This window comes from Labrus mixtus, chromosome 17, assembly GCF_963584025.1.
Source record: "Labrus mixtus chromosome 17, fLabMix1.1, whole genome shotgun sequence".
Taxonomy (NCBI): Eukaryota; Metazoa; Chordata; class Actinopteri; order Labriformes; family Labridae; genus Labrus; species Labrus mixtus.
The window spans coordinates 4,453,607-4,467,178 of NC_083628.1; positions in this window are offsets into that span (position 1 = coordinate 4,453,607).

Below are 13,572 nucleotides of genomic sequence, written 5' to 3' on the forward strand. Positions count from 1 at the left end.
CACCCACTATAGTCAAAACTTAATTTGAAAGTTCTGTTGACATAGCGTTTCCAATGCAGCAACCACCATCTCTGGGCTTCAAAGCGCTTCTTGTGGGTGACGACTCCTTTATAGAGTTTAATGTTGACAGAAAGGTACTGTTGGACCCTTGGTGTTAAACGGGGGATGGGGTTCAAATGTGAGCATGCTAACAGACTGATATACTGGTGAACATGGTGAAGATTACTCCTGCTTTGCATCAGGCTGTTATCATAGACCATGTTAGCATTTAGCAACATCATCACATGGCTCTAGGCTCTTCCTCTTGTTAAGTGTTGTAGTAGGTTATAACTCTGAGCTGCAGAGTAGGTCAAATCTATAAATTCAAATTCCTACCCTATAGTTTCAAATCCAGAATCAGCTGAACCTGCCTCTTCCTCTCCATCTATGTTTCTGCCTTGAGGCGGTGTCCAGTGTGCCCTGTTGTTATCCCCATCTATGTTACAATAAATCTGCTCTGCCACAGGAACTAAAAAGTCCCCCAGGTGACTCAGGTCTCCTATCAGGGAACAGTCAAGCATACAGTGGACAGTGGCATCTCTGGGATTAAAAACTGCTGCATCCACTGTTCCCCTCGGCCCATTGACGGATGGATAAAGCCTTGGACTTCACCTTATTGAAAGAAGCAGAGAGTGCCCGGGGAGCCATGAAATCCATAGACCCTTCTTTAAATGGGTTTGTAAGAGGCTTCCGCCGAGCAAACCACGGCTGAAAGAGCCCATTAGATAAAGCCCGGCTCCTCAGCAAGGAACTGGAGAGATTCATCAGAGAGAAGAAGGCAAAGATAATGATAGCTCATGGCCAGATGTGAGACGTTGGCTGTACTTGCATGTCATGTGGGACCATGTCAATAACAACAAGAACAGACACACAAATGGTATTTTCCCACTTTCTTATGCCTTTTCTCTTTGGGTATTGTGTCTCGTATGGTGTATAAACCAGTTTAAATCATGAAGTATTCCCCAGCAGTGGACTATTTTCTTACCTAAGCAGTCTCAAATCTTTCATTAACCAACTCCAGCTTATTTAGGGACAAATCTTGGGTTACTGAAGTGGACATGACTGCTCCACCTACAGCGCATGCTCTGTCATTTCAGGAAATCAGGGTGGGGACATAAACTCACATTCTGCCTTCCCTTCCCTTGGTGGGTTTGTCGAGACCTTCACGACAAAGGAGAAGGTGGAATGCAGCGGGGTTAGATTTGAATATCAATGCGGTCAGATAGGACGGGAAGGTGCTGGGAGGAGGGAGGACGTAGCGCTGAGGAGGGCCCTCTGGCAGGACAGTGGGTGAGATGTGGGGAGAGAGGGGAGAGGGAGATTTGTCATTTGCTCTCGGCTCCACCTGCTCCCCTGTCATGCATCCTGCCGGGGGGGAAATATACCCTGATGTCTGAGGGAGACAGGGGGGGGGGGGGGGGGGATGAGTGAGGTGGTGGGAAGGGCAAATAAAAGAGGGAGGGAAAGGTGGACAGGAGTGAAAAGGAGACAAAGGAAGGCGTGATGAAATTTAAAAAAAAGAGACAGAAGAAAGGAAGGAAAAAATATGCGTACAGTTGCGTATTTGAGATGCCATCCTGAATTCTGTAGCTAACTACAGGGGCTGGCAGGTATGCAAATAGGAGGATGTACCAGTGCGCCACAAGATTACTTTTCCTGCATTTGCTATTCATATATTTGCAAGGTGACTCACTTCAGACAAAGCAGGTGATCAAGAGCCCTTTCCCTTTGCCTTCTCCTCTCCCTCCATATGTGAAACGCAAGAAGGAGAAGAGGAGAGAGCGGTGCGAGGCATGATGGATCCACAGCCTCAGCAGAAGTCATAAGCCTTGCAAATGCCGCAGCCCACAATTGCATGCCCGCAGATTTGATATGTATTCCGTCAGCAAACCCCATTTAATCCATTTTGCTGTCAGCCCCCCTTAAAGGCACATCGGCTAATACAGAGAGAGTTTAGAGTGCAGGAAAGAGACAAACAAAGACACCAACATGCATATCTAAAAATCACACCTGAATCACTGAGAAGCATTTAATCTTCCTGTAAGCCATGCACGGTGCTTTTTCCCCCGACAGATTCTCTTAAACTTTCTCTCCTTTTAGAGATTCCATTACATTATTGGCTGACTTTCCCGAAAGCCTCAAAGCATCAACATCTCCTCTGAATAATTGCACAGGATAAAAAGTTGACTTAAATGCTTTTTGGCAATCAAAGCCCAGGTTGCAAATGATTGTACTTGACTTTGGGAAAATAGTTGAAAGCATTTACCTGCCTCCTCACTGGTGAGTTAATCAACACTGACTTAAACAGAGCACATCTGCCTCAGAAATGAAACCAAACAAAGTTCATATTGATAAGCGTTGTGCTCAAATCTGTTTCTAGATCTGCGTTTTTTCTGTGACTGAGTTGAAATGTGTTTTCTTATATCTTTTCAAATCCATTATGCAACATCCGGGATCCTAGTGCTTCTTTCATGAATGGGACCAATTCCATCTTTCCCCTCTGGATTAAAGTGTATTAAATGTCCACACTTCCTCCAGTTCTCCTCTCTGCAGCAAACAATCTGAGTGTGTTATTTGCGTAAAACCAAATTCCATATAGTCACAATTCAAATTCCAACCCTCAACTTTGGTCGAGAGCTTTTGGGTAGTGACTGAAAATGAGATCAGAGCTATGAGATACAAATATGTTTAAGACGCCCAGACATCCAGGAGTTAGGGTGGCTACTCCGTCTCTATGAAAGGAGGCAGCTGAGTGGATGTCAGGCATCCGAGGTGCCTCCTAGATGGCTTCTTTTGGAGGTCTTTCCAAACCTCCCAATTGGAAGGAGACCCCAGGGTAGACATATGGCTCGTTGAAGGGAAAGTTTGGTCCCATATGGCCTGGGAACGCCACTGGATCGCCCAAAGTGAGCTGGAAAACGTTGCTGTGGAGAGGGATGTAAGAGCTTACTTGCTGAAAAAGCAGTAAAAATGGATGGATGGATGGATGGATGGATGAATGGATTGATGGATCAATGAATGGATGGATGGATGGATGGATGGTTGGTTGGATTGATCGATGAATGGATGGATGGATGGTTTCATATGTTCCTGCCTGCCCTAATTCCACTTAACTCTGTTCCACCCCAGCCAAGTTGTTGGCAGGAAAGCACCTCTTAGTTTGTTTGCCAACAGTCAACAAACATCAGAAGAGGATGAATAAAATCACAACCCGTTCATGTACACCAATAAAAAGACATGTTTGGTGGAAAACCTTCACATTTTTGTCTAACGTTTGTTTCAAACTGAAAGGTAACCTTAATCCAACGTTTGATCTAATGTAAACCTTTCACAATGAAAAGAGAATACCCATAACTCCTTAACTTTCTGTGAAGACATGAGCAACTATCTCATTGGAGTCAGTGGAGCACCATTCGTACAAAGCGCAACTCGAGGTGCTTTACACAGTCAAAAAAATTAGATTAGATTAGATTAGAAAACTTTATTGATCCCCAGCGGAGAAACTCATTTGTCACCTGGTCAATTCATACACACAACAAACAATATTGACAGTACATCACAGTACACAACAAGTAAATACATAACAAACACCACTGAAACCATTTGAATAATCAAGCAAAAATAAGACATTAAAATTCAAATATAAGCCCAACAACCATTGATTTTACCACATTTAAATTGTTGAATGCAAACAACACCCCTGCTTACAAAAGTCAACACTCTATATTATAGAGCCTTGAACCCCTACAGCCTTAAATCCTTATATTACATAATGCCTTGAACATCTAGGGCCTTGAACATCTAGGGCCTTTACCCCTTAAAGAATGAATAATAATGGATAGTACATATTTATGAAAGTTAAAACATTAAGTTCAATAATAAGTTTGGATTCATTAGAGGATAAAGTAGGCAGAGTGAAAGAGAGGCTTTTTTTTAGCTTGGAGAAACAGCCAGTGACAAGACCTGTATGTCCAAAGCAGAGATATATACTGAATGAAATAGATAGATATACTGTATGTACCATATTGATCAAGATGACAGACCGATCCATCTTCTCACCTCTCTCGATAAGCCTCTCAGAACTTCCTCATGGTGAAGTCTGAGATCTGGTCTGCCCCTTTTTTCTATTTGATTACAGCCTTGTAAGCTCTCAGAAAACACACGAGGATAGACGACGGGAATTACATTGTAGATTTCCTTTTACAGTCATGGATTTGTATTATTCTACCGTCACATGTGCAGGGCTGCATAAGAAGGATATCTCCAAGGCACCCACAGCACTACAAGGTGCCACAGTCTTTCCAAGGTCACACTTCATCTCTCCACCAAGGCTGTCATGCAATCACGGGAAATAAATGAAAAGCATGCAGCATCCTCGAGGGGGGGAAATTTCACCGCAAACACTGTGATCATCTGAAAAACCACAGATGGGAGCTTGAAAATCTGTGGTTCTAAAAATCTGACTATTTCTTTATTTTGAACATCTAAATTAGGGATGAAAACTTCAAACTGCCAATCATGTCCATCGTGCCAGTCCAGAATGACAGGCCCCAATATTTGTGGATTTTATTTTGGGTGATTTTCTTCCTTAAGGAGAAATCTAAGGAATCAAATCCAAGACTCCAGGCAACATGGTGACCCATATTTCTTTGTGTGGCCAGTTCCCTCTCATGACTAGGTTTCTTTTCCCACTTACTCACTTCTGGGAAATGCTCCTTTTCATGATCTCTAAAACCGTCTGTGTGATCTTATACACAACATGTATTCAGCTTAAACACTCCAGTAATATATCCTCTCCACAAAGAAACTTGAATTATGATTATTTACAAGGCGTCCGATTCTCAAAAAGACCGTGGGAAAAAAAGAGGGGTGATACAATTTGGAGTTCTTTATTGTTGAAGTCATTACACCAATTTTGCCAAATTTCCGAGATAAGTCATGAAGACATTTTTTTGTTTATAATTTCTAAGACTGCAGACTATGATTCATAACTGGTGTTAATTGAGGCGCCCAGAATGTGCGGAAAATTCTCTTTTATCTCAAAAATTAACAGCCTGCACGGGTATTATGGTAATGTAATTTAGGCTCTGTAATTTCAGGAGAATTGAACAGCTCTCGAATGATATTAAAAGCAACCACAGGCAAAATGGCATGTCATGAAAGGACCTTTTTTCTGTCGTGTTTGTCGTATTTCCTTCGTCCTTAAAACCCAGTTCTAGAGGGGGGTCACACAGTTGTCAATACAAAGATATGGAAGTAGCAGGTATGAAATATTAAAGCCGGGGCAATAACTCCAGGAAGCACAGAAGAAGTTGTCGGCGTTTAATTTCACTTCTTTGTTGAGATTTCTTCCTGAGACAGTCGACGGCGTCAGCAGATTCCCGCCGCTGGCACAAAATTCATGGGACAAGTGTCCATGTCAGCACTTTCTCCCCCCTCAGCCGGTGTATAAAAGGACATCACACTTGTCAGCTGCAGTGAGTCCAAATTATAAGGACAAATAAAAGGTATGTCTGCGTGCACGGGGATGTCCTTTTGGCTGAACGATATGATAACTTGTAAACGGTTCTCAAACGTATCATGTAGCTCCCCTGTTATTATGGGTGTGTGTGTGTGTGTGTGTGTGTGTGTGTGTGTATAAAGCCTATGAGTGAGGTTTTGGATGTGCATTATCTGTGAGATTTCCACATTAAAATGTAGGCTAGATGTCTCCTGAATTATCGTGTAGATAAACATCACATTGCAGCTATTTTCACACATGCACTTCTGAAAATTCTTTGAAAATGTCAGGATGGCCTCAGGAGGAAATCCAGAATGACGGACGGTGCTACTGGGCTCTCACATCAGCTCAACACAACTTCTAATTAAACTTTTTCTTGGGGTTGTTGCCTGTAGGCTAGTGGTTAGCGCGCACACCCCATGTACAGAAGCTGTAGTCCTCTAAAATTTGTGCTCAATACAACAAACAAGGGAGTAACCAAACTGACTGTCCAACTAACTGAGACAGGGTCAAACTGAATAACACACACAAGGGAGAAGATGGAAACTTCATTAAAACTAAATACAGAACTCCCCTGACAAAGCCTGATTTCACATTTCAACTTGTTCAGGAGAAACTCAGAAAACATGGAAGGCCTATCTGCTCTTTGGCGTAGTTTGTCCCTTCCAGGCTGCTGTAGAACAAAGGCAGTGCAACGAGCTCATTCTCAGTTAATGAAAGACAAAGAGTCTTATGTTCAGTTGATATTACAGGAATTAAAGTACATCTCATTATGATGTTTTACCTATGTCAGTTACTTTACTATTAGACATGCTGATTCTAATCACTGCACTTTAAAGTTTGTTTTCCAAGTGGGAGCTAGCTAACTTACTAGGCTAGCTTACTTTCACAGAAAGAAGGCAACAAGCATTGAAGCTAGTTAGCCTAGCAGAGCAGAAAAAGCTCTGATTAACACCTGGGTTAACTTCAGTCCTGACTTTTCAACATGTGACACTAAGTGCTCTGTTTGTCACAAAAGGAGGGGATGTTAGCTGCTAGCATTAGCTATGTTTCTTTCATTGGTCCATTATGCCAAATTGCACAACACTTTTGTTGTTGTTATGCTATCTACACTGTAAAAAACAATTGGTCATGGTAACTGGTAGTGTTAATGTTGTGTTAAAGAGCCCATATTATGCCCTTTTTGGGGTTCGTATATTTAATCTATGTTCCTACTTTTGTACGTTCACGATAGCTAAAAAAGTCTGAAAAAAGTGTCTGTTTTCATGTACTGCTCCTCCTTGCTCCCTCTACGCTCTGAGTCCGTCAGCTACGCTCTGCTGAGCCCCCACTGTTAGACCCCACGTGGGCCAAGTCTGCTCTGATTGGTCTGCCGATCCGCTCTGTCGTTATTGGTCAGTTGCTCAGCACGCTTCTCGGAAATGTCCCGCCTCTTTTACCATATTGGGAATGCAGCCACTGGCTCCGTCCGAGGGGAGCATAAACATTAGCACCTTAGCACTACTGTGCTACCGCAGGCTACGGCATGTCGTGGGCGTGCTACAGAAGTTAACGGGCGTGCATCATGAGCTGCAGGGCTCGCCACAACGAGCCAATGGGCTTAGATCAGTGATCTCACACTGACAATGATGCCGCACTGACACATTTTTATCGAGGGGGGCTAGAACCGAGCGTTACATGCGGCTAATGCTACAGCTAACAGAAGGACGTAGGAGAAGCTGCGTTTCCACAGACTTTGAATTTTTGCACATAGATGTGCCTAAACATGCACAGGACACTTGGAAAACACACTAAAGAGCATATAAAACCAGAAAAAGCAGAATATGGGACCTTTAACTCAATGTTTTGTGTTTATGTCAACTCAACTAGTGTAAAGTTTTCCAACTAACAGGCTACATGATTCAATCGACAAAAAGATGTGAGTCAAAAGGATAAACCTTATAATTAACTTGATCAAAATAGAATATATAATTAAGATGAAATACAAACATTGTGGCTTTGTACAGCACTGGTTACTGCTGTGGCCTCACAGTTAGAAGTCCATGGTTTCATCCTGGTTTGGCCATAAATGAAAAGGAAACACTGAGTTGGCAACACAACTAAATGGTATGCTAATAAGGGTTGCTAAAGTCATGCTAATTAAAAGATAACAAGTACATGGATATATTTAGACATAAATTGACTGGGAACGTTTCTTTTGTTTTTAAATGGAAAAATAATTTTCCTCAACTTGACATCTAACATTCAGTAACAATTTTAAGGAAGCCTGGAGACAAACTTTTTAGGTTTCAAACAGTGTAAATCATTCATTTTCAGTCCAGGTTGCTATGAATATCAATTTTACAATAATGAAAAAGGCCAAACTGGATTTTGACTCATTTAGAAACAGGGCTACCATTTATAGTTTGTCCACTGCAGAAAATTTGATTTTACTTCTACATCACACCTTGACCCATTTTAAAAAGTAGCACAAATTAAATATAGTAGTGTCAGGACTGTTTTTTTGTTTTTTTTACAGTGTATCTGTTCAACAAAAAACCTTCTCCACCGATAAATCATCCTCCAATTTCCACTTAGTGGAATTTGCACTTAGTGTTCAAATCTTAAGCACCATCTAGCACTGGTGGCCTATTGGCTGATTCAGTGGCTGTTTTATAATTGTTAACTATTTTTTTAATAAATCAAAGTGACCACAGTGCCTCAACTTCATGCCTCCTTGATAAAAGTGTAGCAGAGTGACATTTACCAGTACGAAAAAGTGCAGAATACAGATAAACACGGAGGGTGCTGATGTTTCGCACACACAAAAAAAAGAGTTTTAATTTCAGCTCAACCTTATTATAAAGTGAAAACACCCTTCATGAAGCGTCATGCTGCCATGCACACAGCCTGCAGTGAGAGTTTTTTAAGTGAGTGCGTGTGAGGAGGTGAGTCAGGTTAGGAATTAGTTGCTGGTAGGTGTGGATTAAGGTTTTGGCTCATTAGACAGAGGTAGCAGAGCCATAATCCACATCCTCCCTCACTGTGCACACACATAGGCTTATATATACAGTACACGCACAGGAACAAACCCGTCTAAATCCATTTAAAAAAAGTTTGCATTCATTAATTTTGCATGGCAGGATTCTCTCTCTCTTAGGTTTTACGCATGGAGCTGCTGCTGATGTAACCGGGCTGAAATGACAGAGAAGGCTGCAGCAGGTATATGAATTGAGATTGTATCTGTGGGAATGTTCTGTAATGTTGCAGCGCCTGATTCTGGATTACGGCCATGCAGTCTTTTTCTGGGGGGCTTCTTGTGAGACAATCAGTGAGGTGGAGCCGAAGCAGAGGTCTGCAGAAGTCTAATCCGCCGCAGTTTTATCAAAATCCTCACAGGGCGTCATTATGAAGTTATTGATCTGACGACGGCCTGAGCTGAAAGTCTGAGTAAAGATAGAGGCAATTTTCTTAGTGGTATCAAAATTGCTTGATCTGCAGTGTTGCAGAAAAAAAAAACCAAAAATGGTCAGGAGGTGTGCGGTAAAATGAGATATAATCCACAGGTACAAGAATGACATAAAAGAGGAAGTGACAGTTTCTGTGAGAAGAGGTCAATGCAAGGGCAAAGTGGGATGCAATCTATGAACAGTCTTCAGCATTTATCATTCAGTATGTTTACATGCACAGTTAACTCGAGCTATGGTTAAAGCTCGATTGGACTGCTGTCCTCAGAGATGCGTTTTTAAATGTTTTCATTCAAGTTGGAAATCAGGTAGAGAGAGAGAGAGAGAGAGAGAGTGGGGAAGTCTTTCGGGAAAGGAGCCACAGGTTGGATTGGAACCTGATCCCCCCCCCCCGCCCCTCCTGGAGGACTTCAGCCTCCGTACACGGGGCGAGCGCTCTAACCGCTAGGCTACAGGCCCCCCCAAGAGATTAAATATTTTGTCCAGAAATGAGACAATAAAAAGTTGTAAGATTTGAGCTGCCACAGTGCGCTTACCTTATAAGTGTAATTTTAGGTCTAATACTCCCAATGACACATTCACAAATGGATTTTTCCTCATTGGAATCCTTAACCATAAAATTGCTTTAGCCTAATAACATTTTTTTTTCATTTCCATCTTTCTCCCTCCTCTCTCTTCACTTAACGTAAAAATACATCTAGATGTGTCACAGTAACAATAGTTTTTTTTGTACACACCTTTCAATGTCATGCATTCCCATTTAATTGAACTCCCTACACTGCAGAGATAGTTTCTGTGGTAAAATTTTTTAGGGAATCTAAAGATTTTTTCACACATTCAGTGATGAAAATTTGAAATTTTCAGAGCAGGCGGGCTCTGAACTCGTCCTGAGTCGCCTGTTGTCATATGCACCTTACAGCGGGAGGGGTAAGGGGATCTATAGAGGAAAGACATGACGTAATAAGGACTACACGGAAAGAGCAGACAACACAACAGCGATGGACGCTTTGTCAGTTTATGAAGCAGCTTCAATACATACACCAAAATCACACTGGTCGCTTGATATGAATGTCATTATTCCGTCAAGGCTGGCAGGATAAAGTCCAGGTCAAGTCCTGGTGGAAAAAATGATCAGCTTGCGTTCACACCTGCAGCTCACCTTGACAATTTTGTAGACATTTCAGGGATCCAGCGTGTGTGAAAAGACCATATGAGAAAATCTGTACCCAACATTTTTCCATTCCTCCACTGTCATTGTTTCTTTTTATGTTCAGAAAAAGACATAGTAAAATAAAAACAAATTGCTTAATGATATTTTTTTTCTAGCTTGTAGAATTGGTACAATAGATGCTAACATGCAGAAAGAATATGTGAACACTACGGAGCCCCTGAAGTCCCAAAAAGTTAAAAAAAACAACAACTTGTGTCCGCCTGCCATGGTGGAGCGGAAAGCAGCGGCAAACTCCCGCAGGATCTCATTCAGAGCATCGGCGGTGTATTCTTCAAAGTTGGACTCCATCTGTTTTTATGCCAGGAAGTATCTTGGGGTGTTGATTGCCAATTTCGTTTTTTTTCCTCTAGTTGACTTAATTCTCCCGAAGTTGCCTCTTTGTGCCGTTTCTCTCTTTTCTAGTTGTTCTTCTCTTTCCTCAGCTGCGCCCCAGTCTTTGAAGTTTTTGTATTCACCTAAAAGGTTAAACGAAATCACTCATTGTTGAAGGCTATGAAGTTTTGTTATTTTGTTGCAATAAATCTAAAAAAGGAGGATTTGTCTTTGTCTCTGTTGCCACGGTTACTCATCTTAGATACCGTCTGCAACGCATTAATTTTGAACAGTGTACAGACTGTTCAACTTGAACAACTTCCCTATGGTGTCCATAAATAAAAAGTTAATGGACACCCACGTGACACCCTTCAGCCAATCAGAATCGAGTATTCATGCAGACCATGATGGTATAAAATATAGTTATTAGTGCACACAATATACTTTTTTTTTTAATATATATACTTTTTGGGACTTCAGGGGCGCCGTAGAACACAAATATAAAACTTTTCTGATTCATATTTTTAAAATGACACATGGTTTCATTTCCTCCAAACGGAGATGGAGATGAAGTGTGATTATATGTGTGGCAGTGCTGCAGAGCCAACACCTAGTGTCTCATTGATTTAAAACAGTCTTGGTTTTGTTTCTCATTACTGATCTGTTTTTATCAAATGCCAACAGGAAAACTTACAGCTTGAATTCATGAAAGTTGTTCTGCCTCTGCAACTTTTTCTGTTGGAGTTTAGCATACAGTACGTAGTTTAGTGTTGAACAGGAAAGGAATTGGGAATGCAAATGAAGTTGACATCAGTGCGGCAGAAATGAAAACAACGTCTTAATGATCCTGTTGAATTGTGAAGTAAGCGCCATGCATGCACAGTAACAGGTCTGATGAAAAGTTCTGAAGTATGGAGAGGTTTTTTTTCGAGCTGTAAAGTAATCTTTCGATAAGTGAAAACTTTAGCTGTGTAGGTGGGTACGCCTCAGTGAAAAGAACAATGTGTTTGCATTAGTTAACATTCATTCTCCTGCTGTTAATGGACACATAGGAACACTTCACATGCTTTAACAGTCACATTTCAGTCTGACAGATTAGAAAACTCTCAGTCTGCATGATCGTTTTTTAAACCAATGTGTCTGGAAATCGAGCAAATTCCCCTCATTTGTCACAATTTCTGACTTTTCCTGTTGCTGTTCACTTTCTCTCCTCTCACCTCTGCATATAATCACGTGGGAGGGCACTACAGCCCACAGAGGCTGCAACAGAAAAAAAAATAAAAATCTGAAGGAGCTTCACCTTATCTCAGGAACACTGGAGGCAGCTTTTCAAGCTTGTGATGTTTTATATTCAGGGCTAATATCCGGATTGAGATGAACAGAGGAACCCAGGTGTATCTGTGCGCTGTTTGTGCAGAATTCAATCAAAGCCAGATCTGCTCCGTCTCCCTCTCTCCCATCTCACTATTTCTCTTAATTTCACTTCCATTCACGGCAGGAAGGATGGATGAGCAGTATGGCCGCAGCATCTCACAATAAACAATTGTCTCTTTTGACTATTCCTGTGTACAATGCATATAAATATATCGAGGTGCTCAACTGCGAAGGCTCCTTTGTTGTATCTCCATCTTTATATTTTCTCATCTCATCCTGTCAGGTGAATAACCTTTGACTTTCTAATTCGTGGACTGAAACCAGGTTTACTCATTTTTTTTTACACCATGCCCATTGCTACGCATTATTTATATTTTTCCGTGATATTCAGACTTCTACTTTATTGTTTTATGCATTGGAAATAAGTGAATAAAAACCTCCCTTTAAAATCAAAACAAAAAAGTTTTTTGAAGTCTAATCTCTAAAGCGTACAAATAGTTTGTGTGTGTGTGTGTGTGTGTGTGTGTGTATGGTTGAATGTGTGCCTTTGTTTTCCTTTATTTTGATTTTCTTCATGCTTTTTTGTGAGTTTAGTTGCTCTGTGGTTTGTCTGATGTCCACTGCTGGATGAGTGTTTTGATTGGATTTCTGTATCTGATTCATGATAATATAGGCCTATATGTATATTCCAAGGTCAGGGCTGTTCAACTCTATTGTTCAGGGGGCCAAATTCTCAGAAAGCTAAGGACCCGGGGGCCAGACAAGCAAGCCCACCACAGCAGTACAGTGCGTCAAAAGCCGTTTTTTCCCATCAACAACACAAGCTTGTGATAGCCTGCGAGCACAGGACCAAAGATGTTCTATTAAACGGGAGCGCTGTGCTGTTTTTTTAAAACTTGTTAATCTTTTAATTGTAAATAGAACTGATCAGCGCGCCAGTCTGATGTCATCCGAAGGCCGGCGTTGGCCCCCGGATGCTGTAGGTTTTGTCATGTGTGGTCAATAGTTCAACATGTTACATCTACTTCAAAAACATTCTTATTAATTTATTTGTTTATTATTCTAAATGATTATTTTTCTCTATATTTATTTGACTTATTTTTTTGTATTAATTGCTCCAAAAGTGGAGCAGTTAGATAAGGTGGTAAATAAACCGTGTGGAGTGCGGCTTTGATTTGAAGGACTCTTCAATGAAAGCTGAATAGTGACCAGCGTGGGTTGGCTGCACGACCTCACAGGCGTCTGGTCCTTCTTCTCAACGAGGATCAAAACTCAACTATCGTATCAGTAGATACTGTAGCAGGATTGCAAACTCCACATGGCGAAAACAGAGAGAGCGCTAACAACCCTTTTTGCCTTTTAACCCCTACAAGGGCATATTTCAGTCCAATCAAGTTTTAAATCAGCGGTGTAGAATTTCACACATGCAACACATCTTTTTTACAATCTAATATAATAATGATGTCAGTCATTTCTATATTTTTTGCAGAACCAGCACCTTCTTGGTTTCCTTGTTGCCTTTTCTACAGTAGATGAAATAAAAACCTCTTCCTCCACTGTGAGAAAATATGCTGCTTTCTTTATTCGGGTAAGGGTCAGCTTCAATGAACCAATCCTTTTGGTAAAGGAGGGTAAAGCTCTTCATCCAGCCGCGCTCTGTGGTGGTGCAC